General features: G+C 49.0%; 15 non-coding genes across 15 annotated transcripts; all 15 read right to left on the bottom strand.

Annotated features, from left to right (window-relative positions):
- Nucleotides 1-605: 605 nt before the first annotated feature.
- On the bottom strand, nt 606-677 carry trnah-gug. The gene has a single exon. It is a non-coding gene; the product is annotated as a tRNA-His (tRNA).
- A 738-nt stretch (nt 678-1,415) lies between these two features.
- On the bottom strand, nt 1,416-1,497 carry trnas-uga. Its single transcript has one exon. It is a non-coding gene; the product is annotated as a tRNA-Ser (tRNA).
- Nucleotides 1,498-1,760: 263 nt separating this feature from the next.
- trnas-aga lies at nt 1,761-1,842 on the bottom strand. The gene has a single exon. It is a non-coding gene; the product is annotated as a tRNA-Ser (tRNA).
- Nucleotides 1,843-2,755: 913 nt separating this feature from the next.
- On the bottom strand, nt 2,756-2,837 carry trnas-uga. Its single transcript has one exon. It is a non-coding gene; the product is annotated as a tRNA-Ser (tRNA).
- A 458-nt stretch (nt 2,838-3,295) lies between these two features.
- On the bottom strand, nt 3,296-3,367 carry trnak-uuu. Its single transcript has one exon. It is a non-coding gene; the product is annotated as a tRNA-Lys (tRNA).
- A 1,413-nt stretch (nt 3,368-4,780) lies between these two features.
- Nucleotides 4,781-4,862, bottom strand: trnas-uga. Its single transcript has one exon. It is a non-coding gene; the product is annotated as a tRNA-Ser (tRNA).
- A 266-nt stretch (nt 4,863-5,128) lies between these two features.
- trnas-aga lies at nt 5,129-5,208 on the bottom strand. The gene has a single exon. It is a non-coding gene; the product is annotated as a tRNA-Ser (tRNA).
- Nucleotides 5,209-7,425: 2,217 nt separating this feature from the next.
- On the bottom strand, nt 7,426-7,506 carry trnas-uga. Its single transcript has one exon. It is a non-coding gene; the product is annotated as a tRNA-Ser (tRNA).
- A 2,566-nt stretch (nt 7,507-10,072) lies between these two features.
- On the bottom strand, nt 10,073-10,153 carry trnas-uga. The gene has a single exon. It is a non-coding gene; the product is annotated as a tRNA-Ser (tRNA).
- Nucleotides 10,154-10,414: 261 nt separating this feature from the next.
- trnas-aga lies at nt 10,415-10,495 on the bottom strand. Its single transcript has one exon. It is a non-coding gene; the product is annotated as a tRNA-Ser (tRNA).
- A 2,566-nt stretch (nt 10,496-13,061) lies between these two features.
- Nucleotides 13,062-13,143, bottom strand: trnas-aga. The gene has a single exon. It is a non-coding gene; the product is annotated as a tRNA-Ser (tRNA).
- Nucleotides 13,144-15,359: 2,216 nt separating this feature from the next.
- trnas-uga lies at nt 15,360-15,441 on the bottom strand. Its single transcript has one exon. It is a non-coding gene; the product is annotated as a tRNA-Ser (tRNA).
- Nucleotides 15,442-17,991: 2,550 nt separating this feature from the next.
- On the bottom strand, nt 17,992-18,072 carry trnas-uga. The gene has a single exon. It is a non-coding gene; the product is annotated as a tRNA-Ser (tRNA).
- A 2,548-nt stretch (nt 18,073-20,620) lies between these two features.
- trnas-uga lies at nt 20,621-20,702 on the bottom strand. The gene has a single exon. It is a non-coding gene; the product is annotated as a tRNA-Ser (tRNA).
- A 2,573-nt stretch (nt 20,703-23,275) lies between these two features.
- Nucleotides 23,276-23,358, bottom strand: trnas-uga. Its single transcript has one exon. It is a non-coding gene; the product is annotated as a tRNA-Ser (tRNA).
- Nucleotides 23,359-25,167: the final 1,809 nt, after the last annotated feature.

The following is a 25,167-nucleotide window of genomic DNA, read 5'->3' as shown; positions in this document are numbered from 1 at the left end:
GTCGAAATTGAAATCAGGACTGCGTAAAGTCAGCTAAAACTAAGCAGTTTTATTCTCGCTTGATCTCACTTGGAAACGCGATTGGCCGGTGCGCTCGGGCAACGCTGATTGGCTCTCGCCCATTCTCGCAACACAGAGCGATTGGCTCCCAACAATGGACAGCTCGCGCTCTGATTGGCTCCCAACAATGGACAGCTCGCGCTCTGATTGGCTCCCAACAATGGACAGCTCGCGCTCTGATTGGCTCCCGTCCATTCTCGGCAGCGCGACGCGCTGTTGGCCGCTCGTCCATTGTCAAAATGGAAAGCGAGCTCGGCGATTGGACCGCGAAACACAGACGATCCTGCTCCAGGTAGAGCTATCCAGGCTCCGGCTCAATCTGCCGGCTTGTTACTTGTTAGAATATAACGTATCCACAAAGCGCCGAGGTGAAGCCTGCAAAAACGGAATTGCGGAAGAGAGAGCAAAGACCGTGGAAGGTACAATTATCGGCGCCAAATACTAATGTCAAAGGGCAATCGCCATCCGTAGTTGGCAAGGTTCGCACCAGCACCGGATGAGGTGGCAAAAACATGGGAGAAGATTGTTGCCTGTTGGCAAAAGCCTGCCGTGACCCGGATTCGAACCGGGATTGCTGCGGCCACAACGCAGAGTACTAACCACTATACGATCACGGCACGCCACTGAGCCTCAGTGGTGAGAAGGGCTGGAAGCATTGGTCCGGGGCAGAGAGGGAGGAGAAAGAAAAAAAAATAACACAGCCCTTTCTCTTCTGCATGCAGGCGAACACTCTGCCACGACTACGGAGATCAGGCTTCACATTGAGGACAAAGCAGGCTGAAAAGTGGATGGGGCATGGCGGCAACCAATCTAAGCACCCCCTGAAAGCGTTTTTTGACTGACTGCTGCCAAAAGATTCTTCATACAGGGTCTAAAACAGAGTCCAGAGGGCTAACCACTACACCATGTAACCCTAGCTAGGGCCGTTTCGGCTCAGAGACAACCAATTTGAAGTAACCCATTTGCTGAATTAACTGGTTCTTATTCATTGGCATTTAAGAGAGATGTGGGGCTATCCTCACTTTAAAGAGCTATTTTGTAAGTTTTGAGTCTTTTCAAAAATGTGCGTTCTTTTCACGTTTCTTTAAGAACAATCTTGAGTAATAAGATGAGAGCATTGTTTAGAAGATGCTGGCCCTGCAGCAGGAGGCCGCCATTGATAAGACTGCCTTTCGCCCAAACAGGCACTTGAACCCTGGACCCTCAGATTAAAAGTCTGATGCTCTACCGACTGAGCTACCTGGGCTCAGACCACCAACTTGATACTCGATCAACAAAGCGCCGTTGTGCAGCCTGCAAAACAGGAATTGTGGAAGAGAGAGCAAAGACCGTGGAAGATGCAATTGGTCGCAACTCGTAGTCGGCAGGGTTCGAACCTGCGCGGGGAGACCCCAATGGATTTCAAGTCCATCGCCTTAACCTCTCGGCCACGACTACACCGACCTGCTGCCTCCAGGTCCGTTGACTGCAGGAAGAAAGCAGAATAGACCGCCAGCGAGCTTCAGACACAATGTCCAGCTGAAGGGTGAGGTGGCAAATAGGAGTCTGAGGGCAAAAGACGGCGAGACCCGGATTGGAAGCGGGTTGCTGCTGCACAACGCAGGGTACTGACCACTGAAGATGACGGGCGTGCTACAGTCCAAGGGATTCAAAAAAGTCCCGCGACTTGTTTATGCAATGCAGCGGGCGGAACGCAAAAGCGTAGTCGGCAGGATTCGAACCTGCGCGGGGAGACCCCAATGGATTTCTAGTCCATCGCCTTAACCTCTCGGCCACGACTACTGCAACACAGAGTAGAGAGGGGTCCCACTGGGGGGGTTTCCATAGCACCGCACGTTTCCAGCCGTGTATAATGCAATCCAAGTGATGTTCCAAGTGCTTGAATCTACAAAGATAAGTCCGAATAAAACACCACAGTCCAGAAATGGTGATCGCCAGCAGATTTGTAAAGTGAAAGGCTGTTTGCTTGCCATGCTGCCTCTTTTATACCGTTTTTTCCTGTTTCCTGTCATGTGATCAGTCACATGTACACACGTCCAAATGCGTAAGGGGAAGAAAATGGCCAAGACCACATGGAAACCTGGTAAAATTCAAAAATACATCAAATCACACTGAGCAGGTTAAAACATGTAACCCTATGTACTACATGTAGCTGCTGTTCTTACTATGCCAAAATGTGACGACCAATTTGAACTAACCCAGTTACTTAATTAACTGGTTCTTATTATTTGGGATTTAAGACAGGTGTGGGGCTATCCTCACTTGAAAGAGTTTTTTGGAAAGCTGTGAGTCTTTTGAAAAATGTGCAGTCTTCTTAAAAATTTTTTTAAGAACAATCTTGAGGAATAAGATGAAAGCAATGTTTAGAAGATGCTTGCCCTGCAGCAGGAGGAACAGCGGTACCAACTAGGAGAACTGAGACTCACTCAGTTGACTTCATGAGCACTCTTTCCCAACGAGCTGACTCGGTGTGCCGAGCTAGGGATATGGAGGCCGCCATCAGTAGGATTGCCTCGCGCCCAACAGGGACTTGAACCCTGGACCTCAGATTAAAAGTCTGATGCTCTACCGACTGAGCTACCCGGCTCAGACCACCAACTTGATACTCGTATCAACAAAGCGCCGTTGTTCAACCTGCAAAACAGGAATTGTGGAAAGAGAGCAAAGACCGTGGAAGATGCAATTGGTCGCAACTCGTAGTCGGCAGGGTTCGAACCTGCGCGGGGAGACACCAATGGATTTCAAGTCCATCGCCTTAACCTCTCGGCCACGACTACACCGACCTGCTGCCCTCCAGGTCCGTTGACTGCAGGAAGAAAGCAGAATAGACCGCCAACGAGCTTCAGGCACAATGTCCAGCTGAAGGGTGAGGTGGCAAATAGGAGTCTGAGGGCAAAAAGACGGCGAGACCCGGATTGAAGCGGGTTGCTGCGGCCACAACGCAGGGTACTGACCACTGAAGATGACGGCGCATACAGTCCAAGGGATTCAAAAAGTCCCGACTTGTTTCTTTTGAAAAATGTGCATTCTTCTTAAAAAATTTTTTTAAGAACAATCTTGAGGAATAAGATGAAAGCAATGTTTAGAAGATGCTTGCCCTGCAGCAGGAGGAACAGCGGTACCAACTAGGAGAACTGAGACTCACTCAGTTGACTTCATGAGCACTCTTTCCCAACGAGCTGACTCGGTGTGCCGAGCTAGGGATATGGAGGCCGCCATCAATAGGATTGCCTCGCGCCCGAACAGGGACTTGAACCCTGGACCTCAGATTAAAAGTCTGATGCTCTACCGACTGAGCTATCCAGGCTCCGCCCAATCTGCCGGCTTGTTACTTGTTAGTATATAACGATCCACAAAGCGCCGAGGTGAAGCCTGCAAAAACGGAATTGCGGAAGAGAGAGCAAAGACCGTGGAAGGTACAATTATCGCACCAAATACTAAAGTCAAAGGGCAATCGCCATCCGTAGTTGGCAAGGTTCGCACCAGCACCGGATGAGGTGGCAAAAACATGGGAGAGAAGATCGCTGCCTGTTGGCAAAAGCCTGCCGTGACCCGGATTCGAACCGGGGTTGCTGCGCCACAACGCAGAGTACTAACCACTATACGATCACGGCACGCCACTGAGCCTCAGTGGTGAGAAGGGCTGGAAGCATTGGTCCGGGGCAGAGAGGAGGAGAAAGAAAAAAATAACACAGCCCTTTCTCTTCTGCATGCAGGCGAACACTCTGCCACGACTACGGAGATCAGGCTTCACATTGAGGACAAAGCAGGCTGAAAAGTGGATGGGGTTTTTCAGTGCTGAGCCTGGAGTCCCACATGACTGCACTTTGGCCGCTTCTCGCCCAGTTGACCGAAAAACTTGATGGTTGCTAGCGATCCTGGGTGGCAAAACAGCTTCGTAGTAAGCCTCAGTACCCTTAAACTAAAGCACAATATCTCGGTTAATTCACCAACTTCATTTGCTTCAATTCACAGATTCAAGCCCCTTAAAAATAGACGCCGCTCTGCGAAGGCAATGTTTGGACATGTCTGTAGCCAAGCAAGAGGAATTAGCTCAAATGGTAGAGCGCTCGCTTAGCATGCGAGAGGTAGTGGATCGATGCCCGCATTCTCCAAGCTTGGGTCCGCTCTTTTAAGCTCACTTCCTTACAGAGACAGCCTGCGCATGACGGCAACCAATCTAAGCACCCCTGAAAGCGTTTTTTGACTGACTGCTGCCAAAAGATTCTTCAGACAGGGTCTAAAACAGAGTCCAGAGGGCTAACCACTACACCATGTAACCCTAGCTAGGCCGCTTTGGGCTCAGAGACAACCAATTTGAAGTAACCCATTTGCTGAATTAACTGGTTCTTATTCTTTGGCATTTAAGAGAGATGTGGGGCTATCCTCACTTTAAAGAGCTATTTTGTAAGTTTTGAGTCTTTTCAAAATGCGCGTTCTTTTCACGCTTCTTTAAGAACAATCTTGAGTAATAAGATGAGAGCATTGTTTAGAAGATGCTGGCCCTGCAGCAGGAGGCCGCCATCCATAGGACTGCCTTTCGCCCAAACAGGCACTTGAACCCTGGACCTCAGATTAAAAATCTGATGCTCTACCGACTGAGCTACCCGGCTCAGACCACCAACTTGATACTCGTATCAACAAAGCGCCACAGCAGCCTGCAAAACAGGAATTGTGGAAGAGAGAGCAAAGACCGTGGAAGATGCAATTGGTCGCAACTCGTAGTCGGCAGGGTTCGAACCTGCGCGGGGAGACCCCAATGGATTTCAAGTCCATCGCCTTAACCTCTCGGCCACGACTACACCGACCTGCTGCCCTCCAGGTCCGCTGACTGCAGGAAGAAAGCAGAATAGACCGCCAGCGAGCTTCAGACACAATGTCCAGCTGAAGGGTGAGGTGGCAAATAGGAGTCTGAGGGCAAAAGACGGCGAGACCCGGATTGGAAGCAGGGTTGCTGCGGCCACAACGCAGGGTACTGACCACTGAAGATGACGGCGTGCTACAGTCCAAGGGATTCAAAAAAGTCCCGCGACTTGTTTATGCAATGCAGCGGGCGGAACGCAAAGCGTGTAGTCGGCAGGATTCGAACCTGCGCGGGAGACCCCAATGGATTTCTAGTCCATCGCCTTAACCACTCGCCACGACTACTGCAACACCGAGTAGAGAGGGGTCCCACTGGGGGGTTCCATAGCACCGCACGCTTCCAGCCGTATATAATGCAATCCAAGTGATGTTCCAAGTGCTTGAATCTACAAAGATAAGTCCGAATAAAACACCACAGTCCAGAAATGGTGATCGCCAGCAGATTTGTAAAGTGAAAGGCTGTTTGCTTGCCATGCTGCCTCTTTTATACTGTTTTTTCCTGTTTCCTGTCATGTGATCAGTCACATGTACACACGCCCAAATGCGTAAGAGGAAGAAAATGGCCAAGACCACATGGAAACCTGGTAAAATTCAAAAATACATCAAATCACACTGAGCAGGTTAAAACATGTAACCCTATGTACTACATGTAGCTGCTGTTCTTACTATGCCAAAATGTGACGACTAATTTGAACTAACCCAGTTACTTAATTAACTGGTTCTTATTATTTGGGATTTAAGACAGGTGTGGGGCTATCCTCACTTGAAAGAGTTATTTGGAAAGCTGTGAGTCTTTTGAAAATGTGCATTCTTCTTAAAAATTTTTTTAAGAACAATCTTGAGGAATAAGATGAAAGCAATGTTTAGAAGATGCTGGCCCTGCAGCAGGAGGAACAGCGGTACTAACTAGGAGAACTGAGACTCACTCAGTTGACTTCATGAGCACTCTTTCCCAACGAGCTGACTCGGTGTGCCGAGCTAGGGATATGGAGGCCGCCATCAATAGGATTGCCTCGCGCCCGAACAGGACTTGAACCCTGGACCTCAGATTAAAAGTCTGATGCTCTACCGACTGAGCTATCCAGGCTCCGCTCAATCTGCCGGCTTGTTACTTGTTAGTATATAACGATCCACAAAGCGCCGAGGTGAAGCCTGCAAAACGGAATTGCGGAAGAGAGAGCAAAGACCGTGGAAGGTACAATTATCGCACCAAATACTAAAGTCAAGGGCAATCGCCATCCGTAGTTGGCAAGGTTCGCACCAGCACCGGATGAGGTGGCAAAAACATGGGAGAGAAGATCGCTGCCTGTTGGCAAAAGCCTGCCGTGACCCGGATTCGAACCGGGTTGCTGCGCCACAACGCAGAGTACTAACCACTATACGATCACGGCACGCCACTGAGCCTCAGTGGTGAGAAGGGCTGGAAGCATTGGTCCGGGGCAGAGAGGAGGAGAAAGAAAAAAAAACACAGCCCTTTCTCTTCTGCATGCAGGCGAACACTCTGCCACGACTACGGAGATCAGGCTTCACATTGAGGACAAAGCAGGCTGAAAAGTGGATGGGGTTTTTCAGTGCTGAGCCTGGAGTCCCACATGACTGCACTTTTGCCGCTTCTCGGCCCAGTTGACCGAAAACTTGATGGTTGCTAGCGATCCTGGGTGGCAAAACAGCTTCGGTAGTAAGCCTCAGTACCCCTTAAACTAAAGCACAATATCTCGGTTAATTCACCAACTTCATTTGCTTCAATTCACAGATTCAAGCCCCTTAAAAATAGACGTCGCTCTGCGAAGGCAATGTTTGGACATGTCTGTAGCCAAGCAAGGGGAATTAGCTCAAATGGTAGAGCGCCGCTAGCATGCGAGAGGTAGTGGATCGATGCCCGCATTCTCCAAGCTTGGGTCCGCTCTTTTAAGCTCACTTCCCTACAGAGACAGCCTGCGCATGACGGCAACCAATCTAAGCACCCCCTGAAAGCGTTTTTTGACTGACTGCTGCCAAAAGATTCTTCAGACAGGGTCTAAAACAGAGTCCAGAGGGCTAACCACTACACCATGTAACCCTAGCTAGGGCCGTTTGGGCTCAGAGACAACCAATTTGAAGTAACCCATTTGCTGAATTAACTGGTTCTTATTCTTTGGCATTTAAGAGAGATGTGGGCTATCCTCACTTTAAAGAGCTATTTTGTAAGTTTTGAGTCTTTTCAAAAATGCGCGTTCTTTTCACGTTTCTTTAAGAACAATCTTGAGTAATAAGATGAGAGCATTGTTTAGAAGATGCTGGCCCTGCAGCAGGAGGCCGCCATCGATAGGACTGCCTTTCGCCCAAACAGGCACTTGAACCCTGGACCCTCAGATTAAAAATTCTGATGCTCTACCGACTGAGCTACCCGGCTCAGACCACCAACTTGATACTGTGATCAACAAAGCGCCACAGTTGCAGCCTGCAAAACAGGAATTGGTGAAGAGAGAGCAAAGACCGTGGAAGATGCAATTGGTCGCAACTCGTAGTCGGCAGGGTTCGAACCTGCGCGGGAGACCCCAATGGATTTCAAGTCCATCGCCTTAACCTCTCGGCCACGACTACACCGACCTGCTGCCCTCCAGGTCCGCTGACTGCAGGAAGAAAGCAGAATAGACCGCCAGCGAGCTTCAGACACAATGTCCAGCTGAAGGGTGAGGTGGCAAATAGGAGTCTGAGGGCAAAAGACGGCGAGACCCGGATTGAAGCGGGTTGCTGCGCCACAACGCAGGGTACTGACCACTGAAGATGACGGCGCGCGCTACAGTCCAAGGGATTCAAAAAGTCCCGCGACTTGTTTATGCAATGCAGCGGGCGGAACGCAAAAAGCGTAGTCGGCAGGATTCGAACTTGGCGCGGGAGACCCCAATGGATTTCTAGTCCATCGCCTTAACCACTCGCCACCACGACTACTGCAACACCGAGTAGAGAGGGGTCCCACTGGGGTTTCCATAGCACCGCACGCTTCCAGCCGTATAATGCAATCCAAGTGATGTTCCAAGTGCTTGAATCTACAAAGATAAGTCCGAATAAAACACCACAGTCCAGAAATGGTGATCGCCAGCAGATTTGTAAAGTGAAAGGCTGTTTGCTTGCCATGCTGCCTCTTTTATACCGTTTTTTCCTGTTTCCTGTCATGTGATCAGTCACATGTACACACGCCCAAATGCGTAAGAGGAAGAAAATGGCCAAGACCACATGGAAACCTGGTAAAATTCAAAAATACATCAAATCACACTGAGCAGGTTAAAACATGTAACCCTATGTACTACATGTAGCTGCTGTTCTTACTATGCCAAAATGTGACGACTAATTTGAACTAACCCAGTTACTTAATTAACTGGTTCTTATTATTTGGGATTTAAGACAGGTGTGGGGCTATCCTCACTTGAAAGAGTTATTTGGAAAGCTGTGAGTCTTTTGAAAATGTGCATTCTTCTTAAAAAATTTTTAAGAACAATCTTGAGGAATAAGATGAAAGCAATGTTTAGAAGATGCTGGCCCTGCAGCAGGAGGAACAGCGGTACTAACTAGGAGAACTGAGACTCACTCAGTTGACTTCATGAGCACTCTTTCCCAACGAGCTGACTCGGTGTGCCGAGCTAGGGATATGGAGGCCGCCATCAATAGGATTGCCTCGCGCCCTAACAGGGACTTGAACCCTGGACCTCAGATTAAAAGTCTGATGCTCTACCGACTGAGCTATCCAGGCTCCGCTCAATCTGCCGGCTTGTTACTTGTTAGTATATAACGATCCACAAAGCGCCGAGGTGAAGCCTGCAAAAACGGAATTGCGGAAGAGAGAGCAAAGACCGTGGAAGGTACAATTATCGCACCAAATACTAAAGTCAGCGGCAATCGCCATCCGTAGTTGGCAAGGTTCGCACCAGCACCGGATGAGGTGGCAAAAACATGGGAGAGAAGATCGCTGCCTGTTGGCAAAGCCTCGCCGTGACCCGGATTCGAACCGGGGTTGCTGCGCGCCACAAACGCAGAGTACTAACCACTATACGATCACGGCACGCCACTGAGCCTCAGTGGTGAGAAGGGCTGGAAGCATTGGTCCGGGGCAGAGAGGAGGAGAAAGAAAAAAAATAACACAGCCCTTTCTCTTCTGCATGCAGGCGAACACTCTGCCACGACTACGGAGATCAGGCTTCACATTGAGGACAAAGCAGGCTGAAAAGTGGATGGGGGTTTTTCAGTGCTGAGCCTGGAGTCCCACATGACTGCACTTTTGCCGCTTCTCGGCCCAGTTGACCGAAAACTTGATGGTTGCTAGCGATCCTGGGTGGCAAAACAGCTTCGGTAGTAAGCCCTCAGTACCCCTTAAACTAAAGCACAATATCTCGGTTAATTCACCAACTTCATTTGCTTCAATTCACAGATTCAAGCCCCTTAAAATAGACGCCGCTTCAAAGGCAATGTTTGGACATGTCTGTAGCCAAGCAAGGGAATTAGCTCAAATGGTAGAGCGCTCGCTTAGCATGCGAGAGGTAGTGGATCGATGCCCGCATTCTCCAAGCTTGGGTCCGCTCTTTTAAGCTCACTTCCCTACAGAGACAGCCTGCGCATGACGGCAACCAATCTAAGCACCCCCTGAAAGCGTTTTTTGACTGACTGCTGCCAAAAGATTCTTCATACAGGGTCTAAAACAGAGTCCAGAGGGCTAACCACTACACCATGTAACCCTAGCTAGGGCCGCTTGGGCTCAGAGACAACCAATTTGAAGTAACCCATTTGCTGAATTAACTGGTTCTTATTCTTTGGCATTTAAGAGAGATGTGGGGCTATCCTCACTTTAAAGAGCTATTTTGTAAGTTTTGAGTCTTTTCAAAATGCGCGCTTTTTTCACGCTTTCTTTAAGAACAATCTTGAGTAATAAGATGAGAGCATTGTTTAGAAGATGCTGGCCCTGCAGCAGGAGGCCGCCATCGATAGGACTGCCTTGCGCCCAAACAGGCACTTGAACCCTGGACCTCAGATTAAAAGTCTGATGCTCTACCGACTGAGCTACCCGGCTCAGACCACCAACTTGATACTCAGATCAACAAAGCGCCACAGTGCAGCCTGCAAACAGGAATTGTGGAAGAGAGAGCAAAGACCGTGGAAGATGCAATTGGTCGCAACTCGTAGTCGGCAGGGTTCGAACCTGCGCGGGAGACCCCAATGGATTTCAAGTCCATCGCCTTAACCTCTCGGCCACGACTACACCGACCTGCTGCCCTCCAGGTCCGCTGACTGCAGGAAGAAAGCAGAATAGACCGCCAGCGAGCTTCAGACACAATGTCCAGCTGAAGGGTGAGGTGGCAAATAGGAGTCTGAGGGCAAAAGACGGCGAGACCCGGATTGAAGCGGGTTGCTGCGCCACAACGCAGGGTACTGACCACTGAAGATGACGGCGCGCTACAGTCCAAGGGATTCAAAAAGTCCCGCGACTTGTTTATGCAATGCAGCGGGCGGAACGCAAAAGCGTAGTCGGCAGGATTCGAACCCGCGCGGGAGACCCCAATGGATTTCTAGTCCATCGCCTTAACCACTCGGCCACGACTACTGCAACACCGAGTAGAGAGGGGTCCCACTGGGGGTTTCATAGCACCGCACGCTTCCAGCCGTATAATGCAATCCAAGTGATGTTCCAAGTGCTTGAATCTACAAAGATAAGTCCGAATAAAACACCACAGTCCAGAAATGGTGATCGCCAGCAGATTTGTAAAGTGAAAGGCTGTTTGCTTGCCATGCTGCCTCTTTTATACCGTTTTTTCCTGTTTCCTGTCATGTGATCAGTCACATGTACACACGCCCAAATGCGTAAGAGGAAGAAATGGCCAAGACCACATGGAAACCTGGTAAAATTCAAAAATACATCAAATCACACTGAGCAGGTTAAAACATGTAACCCTATGTACTACATGTAGCTGCTGTTCTTACTATGCCAAAATGTGACGACTAATTTGAACTAACCCAGTTACTTAATTAACTGGTTCTTATTATTTGGGATTTAAGACAGGTGTGGGGCTATCCTCACTTGAAAGAGTTATTTGGAAAGCTGTGAGTCTTTTGAAAATGTGCATTCTTCTTAAAAAAATTTTTTTAAGAACAATCTTGAGGAATAAGATGAAAGCAATGTTTAGAAGATGCTGGCCCTGCAGCAGGAGGAACAGCGGTACTAACTAGGAGAACTGAGACTCACTCAGTTGACTTCATGAGCACTCTTTCCCAACGAGCTGACTCGGTGTGCCGAGCTAGGGATATGGAGGCCGCCATCAATAGGATTGCCTCGCGCCCAAACAGGACTTGAACCCTGACCCTCAGATTAAAAGTCTGATGCTCTACCGACTGAGCTATCCAGGCTCCGCTCAATCTGCCGGCTTGTTACTTGTTAGTATATAACGATCCACAAAGCGCCGAGGTGAAGCCTGCAAAAACGGAATTGCGGAAGAGAGAGCAGCAAAGACCGTGGAAGGTACAATTATCGCACCAAATACTAAAGTCAGCGGGCAATCGCCATCCGTAGTTGGCAAGGTTCGCACCAGCACCGGATGAGGTGGCAAAAACATGGGAGAGAAGATCGCTGCCTGTTGGCAAAAGCCTGCCGTGACCCGGATTCGAACCGGGTTGCTGCGCCACAACGCAGAGTACTAACCACTATACGATCACGGCACGCCACTGAGCCTCAGTGGTGAGAAGGGCTGGAAGCATTGGTCCGGGCAGAGAGGAGGAGAAAGAAAAAAAAAATAACACAGCCCTTTCTCTTCTGCATGCAGGCGAACACTCTGCCACGACTACGGAGATCAGGCTTCACATTGAGGACAAAGCAGGCTGAAAAGTGGATGGGGTTTTTCAGTGCTGAGCCTGGAGTCCCACATGACTGCACTTTTGCCGCTTCTCGCCCAGTTGACCAAAACTTGATGGTTGCTAGCGATCCTGGGTGGCAAAACAGCTTCGGTAGTAAGCCTCAGTACCCTTTAAACTAAAGCACAATATCTCGGTTAATTCACCAACTTCATTTGCGTCAATTCACAGATTCAAGCCCCTTAAAAATAGACGTCGCTCTGCGAAGGCAATGTTTGGACATGTCTGTAGCCAAGCAAGGGGAATTAGCTCAAATGGTAGAGCGCTCGCTTAGCATGCGAGAGGTAGTGGTGATCGATGCCCGCATTCTCCAAGCTTGGGTCCGCTCTTTTAAGCTCACTTCCCTACAGAGACAGCCTGCGCATGACGGCAACCAATCTAAGCACCCCCTGAAAGCGTTTTTTGACTGACTGCTGCCAAAAGATTCTTCAGACAGGGTCTAAAACAGAGTCCAGAGGGCTAACCACTACACCATGTAACCCTAGCTAGGGCCGTTTGGGCTCAGAGACAACCAATTTGAAGTAACCCATTTGCTGAATTAACTGGTTCTTATTCTTTGGCATTTAAGAGAGATGTGGGGCTATCCTCACTTTAAAGAGCTATTTTGTAAGTTTTGAGTCTTTTCAAAAATGCAGTTCTTTTCACGCTTTCTTTAAGAACAATCTTGAGTAATAAGATGAGAGCATTGTTTAGAAGATGCTGGCCCTGCAGCAGGAGGCCGCCATCGATAGGACTGCCTTTCGCCCAAACAGGCACTTGAACCCTGGACGCTCAGATTAAAAGTCTGATGCTCTACCGACTGAGCTACCCGGCTCAGACCACCAACTTGATACTCGTATCAACAAAGCGCCACAGTGCAGCCTGCAAACAGGAATTGTGGAAGAGAGAGCAAAGACCGTGGAAGATGCAATTGGTCGCAACTCGTAGTCGGCAGGGTTCGAACTCGCGCGGGGAGACCCCAATGGATTTCAAGTCCATCGCCTTAACCTCTCGGCCACGACTACACCGACCTGCTGCCCTCCAGGTCCGCTGACTGCAGGAAGAAAGCAGAATAGACCGCCAGCGAGCTTCAGACACAATGTCCAGCTGAAGGGTGAGGTGGCAAATAGGAGTCTGAGGGCAAAAGACGGCGAGACCCGGATTGAAGCGGGTTGCTGCGCCACAACGCAGGGTACTGACCACTGAAGATGACGGCGCGCTACAGTCCAAGGGATTCAAAAAGTCCCGCGACTTGTTTATGCAATGCAGCGGGCGGAACGCAAAAGCGTAGTCGGCAGGATTCGAACCTGCGCGCGGGAGACCCCAATGGATTTCTAGTCCATCGCCTTAACCACTCGCCACGACTACTGCAACACCGAGTAGAGAGGGGTCCCACTGGGGGTTTCATAGCACCGCACGCTTCCAGCCGTATATAATGCAATCCAAGTGATGTTCCAAGTGCTTGAATCTACAAAGATAAGTCCGAATAAAACACCACAGTCCAGAAATGGTGATCGCCAGCAGATTTGTAAAGTGAAAGGCTGTTTGCTTGCCATGCTGCCTCTTTTATACTGTTTTTTCCTGTTTCCTGTCATGTGATCAGTCACATGTACACACGCCCAAATGCGTAAGAGGAAGAAAATGGCCAAGACCACATGGAAACCTGGTAAAATTCAAAAATACATCAAATCACACTGAGCAGGTTAAAACATGTAACCCTATGTACTACATGTAGCTGCTGTTCTTACTATGCCAAAATGTGACGACTAATTTGAACTAACCCAGTTACTTAATTAACTGGTTCTTATTATTTGGGATTTAAGACAGGTGTGGGGCTATCCTCACTTGAAAGAGTTATTTGGAAAGCTGTGAGTCTTTTGAAAATGTGCATTCTTCTTAAAAAATTTTTTAAGAACAATCTTGAGGAATAAGATGAAAGCAATGTTTAGAAGATGCTGGCCCTGCAGCAGGAGGAACAGCGGTACCAACTAGGAGAACTGAGACTCACTCAGTTGACTTCATGAGCACTCTTTCCCAACGAGCTGACTCGGGTGTGCCGAGCTAGGGATATGGAGGCCGCCATCAATAGGATTGCCTCGCGCCCGAACAGGACTTGAACCCTGACCTCAGATTAAAAGTCTGATGCTCTACCGACTGAGCTATCCAGGCTCCGCTCAATCTGCCGGCTTGTTACTTGTTAGTATATAACGATCCACAAAGCGCCGAGGTGAAGCCTGCAAAAACGGAATTGCGGAAGAGAGAGCAAAGACCGTGGAAGGTACAATTATCGCACCAAATACTAAAGTCAGCGGGCAATCGCCATCCGTAGTTGGCAAGGTTCGCACCAGCACCGGATGAGGTGGCAAAAACATGGGAGAGAAGATCGCTGCCTGTTGGCAAAGCCGCCGTGACCCGGATTCGAACCGGGTTGCTGCGCCACAACGCAGAGTACTAACCACTATACGATCACGGCACGCCACTGAGCCTCAGTGGTGAGAAGGGCTGGAAGCATTGGTCCGGGGCAGAGAGGGAGGAGAAAGAAAAAAAAATAACACAGCCCTTTCTCTTCTGCATGCAGGCGAACACTCTGCCACGACTCACGGAGATCAGGCTTCACATTGAGGACAAAGCAGGCTGAAAAGTGGATGGGGTTTTTCAGTGCTGAGCCTGGAGTCCCACATGACTGCACTTTGCCGCTTCTCGCCCAGTTGACCGAAAACTTGATGGTTGCTAGCGATCCTGGGTGGCAAAACAGCTTCGGTAGTAAGCCTCAGTACCCTTTAAACTAAAGCACAATATCTCGGTTAATTCACCAACTTCATTTGCGTCAATTCACAGATTCAAGCCCCTAAAAATAGACGCCGCTTCATGCAAGGCAATGTTTGGACATGTCTGTAGCCAAGCAAGGGAATTAGCTCAAATGGTAGAGCGCCGCTTAGCATGCGAGAGGTAGTGGATCGATGCCCGCATTCTCCAAGCTTGGGTCCGCTTTTTAAGCTCACTTCCCTACAGAGACAGCCTGCGCATGACGGCAACCAATCTAAGCACCCCTGAAAGCGTTTTTTGACTGACTGCTGCCAAAAGATTCTTCAGACAGGGTCTAAAACAGAGTCCAGAGGGCTAACCACTACACCATGTAACCCTAGCTAGGGCCGCTTGGGCTCAGAGACAACCAATTTGAAGTAACCCATTTGCTGAATTAACTGGTTCTTATTCTTTGGCATTTAAGAGAGATGTGGGCTATCTCACTTTAAAGAGCTATTTTGTAAGTTTTGAGTCTTTTCAAAAATGCGCGTTTCTTTTCACGCTTCTTTAAGAACAATCTTGAGTAATAAGATGAGAGCATTGTTTAGAAGATGCTGGCCCTGCAGCAGGAGGCTGCCATCGATAGGACTGCCTTTCGCCCAAACAGGCACTTGAACCCTGGACCTTCAGATTAAAAGTCTGATGCTCTACCGACTGAGCTACCCGGGCTCAGACCACCAACTTGATACTGTGATCAACAAAGCGCCACTGTGCAGCCTGCAAAACAGGAATTGTGGAAGAGAGAGCAAAGACCGTGGAAGATGCAATTGGTCGCAACTCGTAGTCGGCAGGGTTCGAACCTGCGCGGGGAGACCCCAATGGATTTCAAGTCCATCGCCTTAACCTCTCGGCCACGACTACACCGACCTGCTGCCCTCCAGGTCCGTTGACTGCAGGAAGAAAGCAGAATAGACCGCCAGCGAGCTTCAGACACAATGTCCAGCTGAAGGGTGAGGTGGCAAATAGGAGTCTGAGGGCAAAAGACGGCGAGACCCGGATTGAAGCGGGCTGCTGGCGGCCACAACGCAGGGTACTGACCACTGAAGATGACGGCGTGCTACAGTCCAAGGGATTCAAAAAAGTCCCGCGACTTGTTTATGCAATGCAGCGGGCGGAACGCAAAAGCGTAGTCGGCAGGATTCGAACCTGCGGGAGACCCCAATGGATTTCTAGTCCATCGCCTTAACCACTCGCCACGACTACTGCAACACCGAGTAGAGAGGGGTCCCACTGGGGGTTTCCATAGCACCGCACGCTTTCCAGCCGTATAATGCAATCCAAGTGATGTTCCAAGTGCTTGAATCTACAAAGATAAGTCTGAATAAAACACCACAGTCCAGAAATGGTGATCGCCAGCAGATTTGTAAAGTGAAAGGCTGTTTGCTTGCCATGCTGCCTCTTTTATACCGTTTTTTCTGTTTCCTGTCATGTGATCAGTCACATGTACACACGCCCAAATGCGTAAGAGGAAGAAAATGGCCAAGACCACATGGAAACCTGGTAAAATTCAAAAATACATCAAATCACACTGAGCAGGTTAAAACATGTAACCCTATGTACTACATGTAGCTGCTGTTCTTACTATGCCAAAATGTGACGACTAATTTGAACTAACCCAGTTACTTAATTAACTGGTTCTTATTATTTGGGATTTAAGACAGGTGTGGGGCTATCCTCACTTGAAAGAGTTATTTGGAAAGCTGTGAGTCTTTTGAAAATGTGCATTCTTCTTAAAAAAATTTTTTAAGAACAATCTTGAGGAATAAGATGAAAGCAATGTTTAGAAGATGCTGGCCCTGCAGCAGGAGGAACAGCGGTACCAACTAGGAGAACTGAGACTCACTCAGTTGACTTCATGAGCACTCTTTCCAACGAGCTGACTCGGGTGTGCCGAGCTAGGGATATGGAGGCCGCCATCAATAGGATTGCCTCGCGCCCGAACAGGACTTGAACCCTGACCTCAGATTAAAAGTCTGATGCTCTACCGACTGAGCTATCCAGGCTCCGCTCAATCTGCCGGCTTGTTACTTGTTAGTATATAACGATCCACAAAGCGCCGAGGTGAAGCCTGCAAAAACGGAATTGCGGAAGAGAGAGCAAAGACCGTGGAAGGTACAATTATCGCACCAAATACTAAAGTCAGCGGGCAATCGCCATCCGTAGTTGGCAAGGTTCGCACCAGCACCGGATGAGGTGGCAAAAACATGGGAGAGAAGATCGCTGCCTGTTGGCAAAGCTCGCCGTGACCCGGATTCGAACCGGGCTGCTGCGCCACAACGCAGAGTACTAACCACTATACGATCACGGCACGCCACTGAGCCTCAGTGGTGAGAAGGGCTGGAAGCATTGGTCCGGGGCAGAGAGGAGGAGAAAGAAAAAAAAAATAACACAGCCCTTTCTCTTCTGCATGCAGGCGAACACTCTGCCACGACTCACGGAGATCAGGCTTCACATTGAGGACAAAGCAGGCTGAAAAGTGGATGGGGTTTTTCAGTGCTGAGCCTGAGTCCCACATGACTGCACTTTTGCCGCCGCCCAGTTGACCAAAACTTGATGGTTGCTAGCGATCCTGGGTGGCAAAACAGCTTCGTAGTAAGCCTCAGTACCCTTAAACTAAAGCACAATATCTCGGTTAATTCACCAACTTCATTTGCTTCAATTCACAGATTCAAGCCCCTAAAAATAGACGCCGCTTCTGCGAAGGCAATGTTTGGACATGTCTGTAGCCAAGCAAGGGAATTAGCTCAAATGGTAGAGCGCCGCTAGCATGCGAGAGGTAGTGGATCGATGCCCGCATTCTCCAAGCTTGGGTCCGCTTTTTTAAGCTCACTTCCCTACAGAGACAGCCTGCGCATGACGGCAACCAATCTAAGCACCCCTGAAAGCGTTTTTTGACTGACTGCTGCCAAAAGATTCTTCAGACAGGGTCTAAAACAGAGTCCAGAGGGCTAACCACTACACCATGTAACCCTAGCTAGGGCAGCTTGGGCTCAGAGACAACCAATTTGAAGTAACCCATTTGCTGAATTAACTGGTTCTTATTCATTGGCATTTAAGAGAGATGTGGGCTATCCTCACTTTAAAGAGCTATTTTGTAAGTTTTGAGTCTTTTCAAAATGCACGCTTCTTTTCACGCTTTCTTTAAGAACAATCTTGAGTAATAAGATGAGAGCATTGTTTAGAAGATGCTGGCCCTGCAGCAGGAGGCCGCCATTGATAGGACTGCCTTTCGCCCAAACAGGCACTTGAACCCTGGACCTCAGATTAAAAATTCTGATGCTCTACCGACTGAGCTACCCGGCTCAGACCACCAACTTGATACTCGTGATCAACAAAGCGCCACAGCAGCCTGCAAAACAGGAATTGTGGAAGAGAGAGCAAAGACCGTGGAAGATGCAATTGGTCGCAACTCGTAGTCGGCAGGGTTCGAACCTGCGCGGGAGACCCCAATGGATTTCAAGTCCATCGCCTTAACCTCTCGGCCACGACTACACCGACCTGCTGCCCTCCAGGTCCGCTGACTGCAGGAAGAAAGCAGAATAGACCGCCAGCGAGCTTCAGACACAATGTCCAGCTGAAGGGTGAGGTGGCAAATAGGAGTCTGAGGGCAAAAGACGGCGAGACCCGGATTGAAGCGGGTTGCTGCGCCACAACGCAGGGTACTGACCACTGAAGATGACGGCGCGCTACAGTCCAAGGGATTCAAAAAGTCCCGCGACTTGTTTATGCAATGCAGCGGGCGGAACGCAAAGCGTAGTCGGCAGGATTCGAACCCGCGCGGGAGACCCCAATGGATTTCTAGTCCATCGCCTTAACCACTCGCCACGACTACTGCAACACCGAGTAGAGAGGGGTCCCACTGGGGGTTTCCATAGCACCGCACGCTTCCAGCCGTATAATGCAATCCAAGTGATGTTCCAAGTGCTTGAATCTACAAAGATAAGTCCGAATAAAACACCACAGTCCAGAAATGGTGATCGCCAGCAGATTTGTAAAGTGAAAGGCTGTTTGCTTGCCATGCTGCCTCTTTTATACCGTTTTTTCCTGTTTCCTGTCATGTGATCAGTCACATGTACACACGCCCAAATGCGTAAGAGGAAGAAATGGCCAAGACCACATGGAAACCTGGTAAAATTCAAAAATACATCAAATCACACTGAGCAGGTTAAAACATGTAACCCTATGTACTACATGTAGCTGCTGTTCTTACTATGCCAAAATGTGACGACTAATTTGAACTAACCCAGTTACTTAATTAACTGGTTCTTATTATTTGGGATTTAAGACAGGTGTGGGGCTATCCTCACTTGAAAGAGTTATTTGGAAAGCTGTGAGTCTTTTGAAAATGTGCATTCTTCTTAAAAATTTTTTTAAGAACAATCTTGAGGAATAAGATGAAAGCAATGTTTAGAAGATGCTGGCCCTGCAGCAGGAGGAACAGCGGTACCAACTAGGAGAACTGAGACTCACTCAGTTGACTTCATGAGCACTCTTTCCCAACGAGCTGACTCGGTGTGCCGAGCTAGGGATATGGAGGCCGCCATCAATAGGATTGCCTCGCGCCCAAACAGGACTTGAACCCTGACCTCAGATTAAAAGTCTGATGCTCTACCGACTGAGCTATCCAGGCTCCGCTCAATCTGCCGGCTTGTTACTTGTTAGTATATAACGATCCACAAAGCGCCGAGGTGAAGCCTGCAAAAACGGAATTGCGGAAGAGAGAGCAAAGACCGTGGAAGGTACAATTATCGCACCAAATACTAAAGTCAGCGGGCAATCGCCATCCGTAGTTGGCAAGGTTCGCACCAGCACCGGATGAGGTGGCAAAAACATGGGAGAGAAGATCGCTGCCTGTTGGCAAAAGCTCGCCGTGACCCGGATTCGAACCGGGCTGCTGCGCCACAACGCAGAGTACTAACCACTATACGATCACGGCACGCCACTGAGCCTCAGTGGTGAGAAGGGCTGGAAGCATTGGTCCGGGGCAGAGAGGAGGAGAAAGAAAAAAATAACACAGCCCTTTCTCTTCTGCATGCAGGCGAACACTCTGCCACGACTCGGAGATCAGGCTTCACATTGAGGACAAAGCAGGCTGAAAAGTGGATGGGGTTTTTCAGTGCTGAGCCTGGAGTCCCACATGACTGCACTTTTGCCGCCGCCCCAGTTGACCGAAAACTTGATGGTTGCTAGCGATCCTGGGTGGCAAAACAGCTTCGTAGTAAGCCTCAGTACCCTTTAAACTAAAGCACAATATCTCGGTTAATTCACCAACTTCATTTGCTTCAATTCACAGATTCAAGCCCCTTAAAAATAGACGCCGCTCATGCGAAGGCAATGTTTGGACATGTCTGTAGCCAAGCAAGGGGAATTAGCTCAAATGGTAGAGCGCCGCTAGCATGCGAGAGGTAGTGGATCGATGCCCGCATTCTCCAAGCTTGGGTCCGCTTCTTAAGCTCACTTCCCTACAGAGACAGCCTGCGCATGACGGCAACCAATCTAAGCACCCCCTGAAAGCGTTTTTTGACTGACTGCTGCCAAAAGATTCTTCATACAGGGTCTAAAACAGAGTCCAGAGGGCTAACCACTACACCATGTAACCCTAGCTAGGGCCGTTTGGGCTCAGAGACAACCAATTTGAAGTAACCCATTTGCTGAATTAACTGGTTCTTATTCATTGGCATTTAAGAGAGATGTGGGGCTATCCTCACTTTAAAGAGCTATTTTGTAAGTTTTGAGTCTTTTCAAAAATGCACGTTCTTTTCACGTTTCTTTAAGAACAATCTTGAGTAATAAGATGAGAGCATTGTTTAGAAGATGCTGGCCCTGCAGCAGGAGGCCACCATTGATAGGACTGCCTTTCACCCAAACAGGCACTTGAACCCTGGACCTCAGATTAAAAAGTCTGATGCTCTACCGACTGAGCTACCCGGGCTCAGACCACCAACTTGATACTCAGATCAACAAAGCGCCACAGCAGCCTGCAAAACAGGAATTGTGGAAGAGAGAGCAAAGACCGTGGAAGATGCAATTGGTCGCAACTCGTAGTCGGCAGGGTTCGAACCCGCGCTGGGAGACCCCAATGGATTTCAAGTCCATCGCCTTAACCTCTCGGCCACGACTACACCGACCTGCTGCCCTCCAGGTCCGCTGACTGCAGGAAGAAAGCAGAATAGACCGCCAGCGAGCTTCAGACACAATGTCCAGCTGAAGGGTGAGGTGGCAAATAGGAGTCTGAGGGCAAAAGACGGCGAGACCCGGATTGAAGCGGGTTGCTGCGCCACAACGCAGGGTACTGACCACTGAAGATGACGGCGTACTACAGTCCAAGGGATTCAAAAAGTCCCGCGACTTGTTTATGCAATGCAGCGGGCGGAACGCAAAGCGTAGTCGGCAGGATTCGAACCCGCGCGGGAGACCCCAATGGATTTCTAGTCCATCGCCTTAACCACTCGCCACGACTACTGCAACACCGAGTAGAGAGGGGTCCCACTGGGGTTTCCATAGCACCGCACGCTTCCAGCCGTATAATGCAATCCAAGTGATGTTCCAAGTGCTTGAATCTACAAAGATAAGTCCGAATAAAACACCACAGTCCAGAAATGGTGATCGCCAGCAGATTTGTAAAGTGAAAGGCTGTTTGCTTGCCATGCTGCCTCTTTTATACCGTTTTTTCCTGTTTCCTGTCATGTGATCAGTCACATGTACACACGCCCAAATGCGTAAGAGGAAGAAATGGCCAAGACCACATGGAAACCTGGTAAAATTCAAAAATACATCAAATCACACTGAGCAGGTTAAAACATGTAACCCTATGTACTACATGTAGCTGCTGTTCTTACTATGCCAAAATGTGACGACTAATTTGAACTAACCCAGTTACTTAATTAACTGGTTCTTATTATTTGGGATTTAAGACAGGTGTGGGGCTATCCTCACTTGAAAGAGTTATTTGGAAAGCTGTGAGTCTTTTGAAAATGTGCATTCTTCTTAAAAAATTTTTTAAGAACAATCTTGAGGAATAAGATGAAAGCAATGTTTAGAAGATGCTGGCCCTGCAGCAGGAGGAACAGCGGTACTAACTAGGAGAACTGAGACTCACTCAGTTGACTTCATGAGCACTCTTTCCCAACGAGCTGACTCGGTGTGCCGAGCTAGGGATATGGAGGCCGCCATCAATAGGATTCGCCGCGCCGAACAGGACTTGAACCCTGACCTCAGATTAAAAGTCTGATGCTCTACCGACTGAGCTATCCAGGCTCAGATTAAATCTGTCTGATGCTCTGACTGAGCTATCCAGGCTTGCCGGCTTGTTACTTGTTAGTATATAACGATCCACAAAGCGCCGAGGTGAAGCCTGCAAAAACGGAATTGCGGAAGAGAGAGCAAAGACCGTGGAAGGTACAATTATCGCACCAAATACTAAAGTCAAAGGGCAATCGCCATCCGTAGTTGGCAAGGTTCGCACCAGCACCGGATGAGGTGGCAAAAACATGGGAGAGAAGATCGCTGCCTGTTGGCAAAAGCCTGCCGTGACCCGGATTCGAACCGGGCTGCTGCGCCACAACGCAGAGTACTAACCACTATACGATCACGGCACGCCACTGAGCCTCAGTGGTGAGAAGGGCTGGAAGCATTGGTCCGGGGCAGAGAGGAGGAGAAAGAAAAAATAACACAGCCCTTTCTCTTCTGCATGCAGGCGAACACTCTGCCACGACTACGGAGATCAGGCTTCACATTGAGGACAAAGCAGGCTGAAAAGTGGATGGGGTTTTTCAGTGCTGAGCCTGGAGTCCCACATGACTGCACTTTTGCCGCCTCGCCCAGTTGACCGAAAACTTGATGGTTGCTAGCGATCCTGGGTGGCAAAACAGCTTCGTAGTAAGCCTCAGTACCCTTTAAACTAAAGCACAATATCTCGGTTAATTCACCAACTTCATTTGCTTCAATTCACAGATTCAAGCCCCTTAAAAATAGACGCCGCTCTGCGAAGGCAATGTTTGGACATGTCTGTAGCCAAGCAAGGGGATTAGCTCAAATGGTAGAGCGCCGCTAGCATGCGAGAGGTAGTGGATCGATGCCCGCATTCTCCAAGCTTGGGTCCGCTTTTTAAGCTCACTTCCCTACAGAGACAGCCTCATGCATGACGGCAACCAATCTAAGCACCCCTGAAAGCGTTTTTTGACTGACTGCTGCCAAAAGATTCTTCATACAGGGTCTAAAACAGAGTCCAGAGGGCTAACCACTACACCATGTAACCCTAGCTAGGGCCGCTTGGGCTCAGAGACAACCAATTTGAAGTAACCCATTTGCTGAATTAACTGGTTCTTATTCATTGGCATTTAAGAGAGATGTGGGGCTATCCTCACTTTAAAGAGCTATTTTGTAAGTTTTGAGTCTTTTCAAAATGCACGTTCTTTTCACGCTTTCTTTAAGAACAATCTTGAGTAATAAGATGAGAGCATTGTTTAGAAGATGCTGGCCCTGCAGCAGGAGGCCGCCATCGATAGGACTGCCTTTCGCCCAAACAGGCACTTGAACCCTGGACCTCAGATTAAAAGTCTGATGCTCTACCGACTGAGCTACCCGGCTCAGACCACCAACTTGATACTCAGATCAACAAAGCGCCACAGCAGCCTGCAAAACAGGAATTGTGAAGAGAGAGCAAAGACCGTGGAAGATGCAATTGGTCGCAACTCGTAGTCGGCAGGGTTCGAACTCTGCGCGGGGAGACCCCAATGGATTTCAAGTCCATCGCCTTAACCTCTCGGCCACGACTACACCGACCTGCTGCCCTCCAGGTCCGCTTGACTGCAGGAAGAAAGCAGAATAGACCGCCAGCGAGCTTCAGACACAATGTCCAGCTGAAGGGTGAGGTGGCAAATAGGAGTCTGAGGGCAAAAGACGGCGAGACCCGGATTGAAGCGGGTTGCTGCGCGCCACAACGCAGGGTACTGACCACTGAAGATGACGGCGTGCATACAGTCCAAGGGATTCAAAAAGTCCCGCGACTTGTTTATGCAATGCAGCGGGCGGAACGCAAAAGCGTAGTCGGCAGGATTCGAACTCGCGCGGGAGACCCCAATGGATTTCTAGTCCATCGCCTTAACCACTCGCCACGACTACTGCAACACCGACTAGAGAGGGGTCCCACTGGGGGTTTCCATAGCACCGCACGCTTCCAGCCGTATATAATGCAATCCAAGTGATGTTCCAAGTGCTTGAATCTACAAAGATAAGTCCGAATAAAACACCACAGTCCAGAAATGGTGATCGCCAGCAGATTTGTAAAGTGAAAGGCTGTTTGCTTGCCATGCTGCCTCTTTTTATACCGTTTTTTCCTGTTTCCTGTCATGTGATCAGTCACATGTACACACGCCCAAATGCGTAAGAGGAAGAAATGGCCAAGACCACATGGAAACCTGGTAAAATTCAAAAATACATCAAATCACACTGAGCAGGTTAAAACATGTAACCCTATGTACTACATGTAGCTGCTGTTCTTACTATGCCAAAATGTGACGACTTAATTTGAACTAACCCAGTTACTTAATTAACTGGTTCTTATTATTTGGGATTTAAGACAGGTGTGGGGCTATCCTCACTTGAAAGAGTTATTTGGAAAGCTGTGAGTCTTTTGAAAATGTGCATTCTTCTTAAAAAAATTTTTTAAGAACAATCTTGAGGAATAAGATGAAAGCAATGTTTAGAAGATGCTGGCCCTGCAGCAGGAGGAACAGCGGTACTAACTAGGAGAACTGAGACTCACTCAGTTGACTTCATGAGCACTCTTTCCCAACGAGCTGACTCGGGTGCCGAGCTAGGGGATATGGAGGCCGCCATCAATAGGATTGCCTCGCGCCCAACAGGGACTTGAACCCTGGACCTCAGATTAAAAGTCTGATGCTCTACCGACTGAGCTATCCAGGCTCCGCCTCAATCTGCCGGCTTGTTACTTGTTAGTATATAACGATCCACAAAGCGCCGAGGTGAAGCCTGCAAAAACGGAATTGCGGAAGAGAGAGCAAAGACCGTGGAAGGTACAATTATCGCACCAAATACTAAAGTCAAGCGGCAATCGCCATCCGTAGTTGGCAAGGTTCGCACCAGCACCGGATGAGGTGGCAAAAACATGGGAGAGAAGATCGCTGCCTGTTGGCAAAAGCTGCCGTGACCCGGATTCAACCGGGTTGCTGCGCGCCACAACGCAGAGTACTAACCACTATACGATCACGGCACGCCACTGAGCCTCAGTGGTGAGAAGGGCTGGAAGCATTGGTCCGGGGCAGAGAGGAGGAGAAAGAAAAAAATAACACAGCCCTTTCTTCTGCATGCAGGCGAACACTCTGCCACGACTACGGAGATCAGGCTTCACATTGAGGACAAAGCAGGCTGAAAGTGGATGGGGTTTTTCAGTGCTGAGCCTGGAGTCCCACATGACTGCACTTTTTGCCGCCGCCCAGTTGACCGAAAACTTGATGGTTGCTAGCGATCCTGGGTGGCAAAACAGCTTCGTAGTAAGCCTCAGTACCCTTAAACTAAAGCACAATATCTCGTTAATTCACCAACTTCATTTGCTTCAATTCACAG

This window comes from Puntigrus tetrazona, chromosome 4, assembly GCF_018831695.1.
Source record: "Puntigrus tetrazona isolate hp1 chromosome 4, ASM1883169v1, whole genome shotgun sequence".
NCBI lineage: Eukaryota > Metazoa > Chordata > Actinopteri > Cypriniformes > Cyprinidae > Puntigrus > Puntigrus tetrazona.
This window is presented reverse-complemented; position numbering and strand designations above follow the sequence as displayed.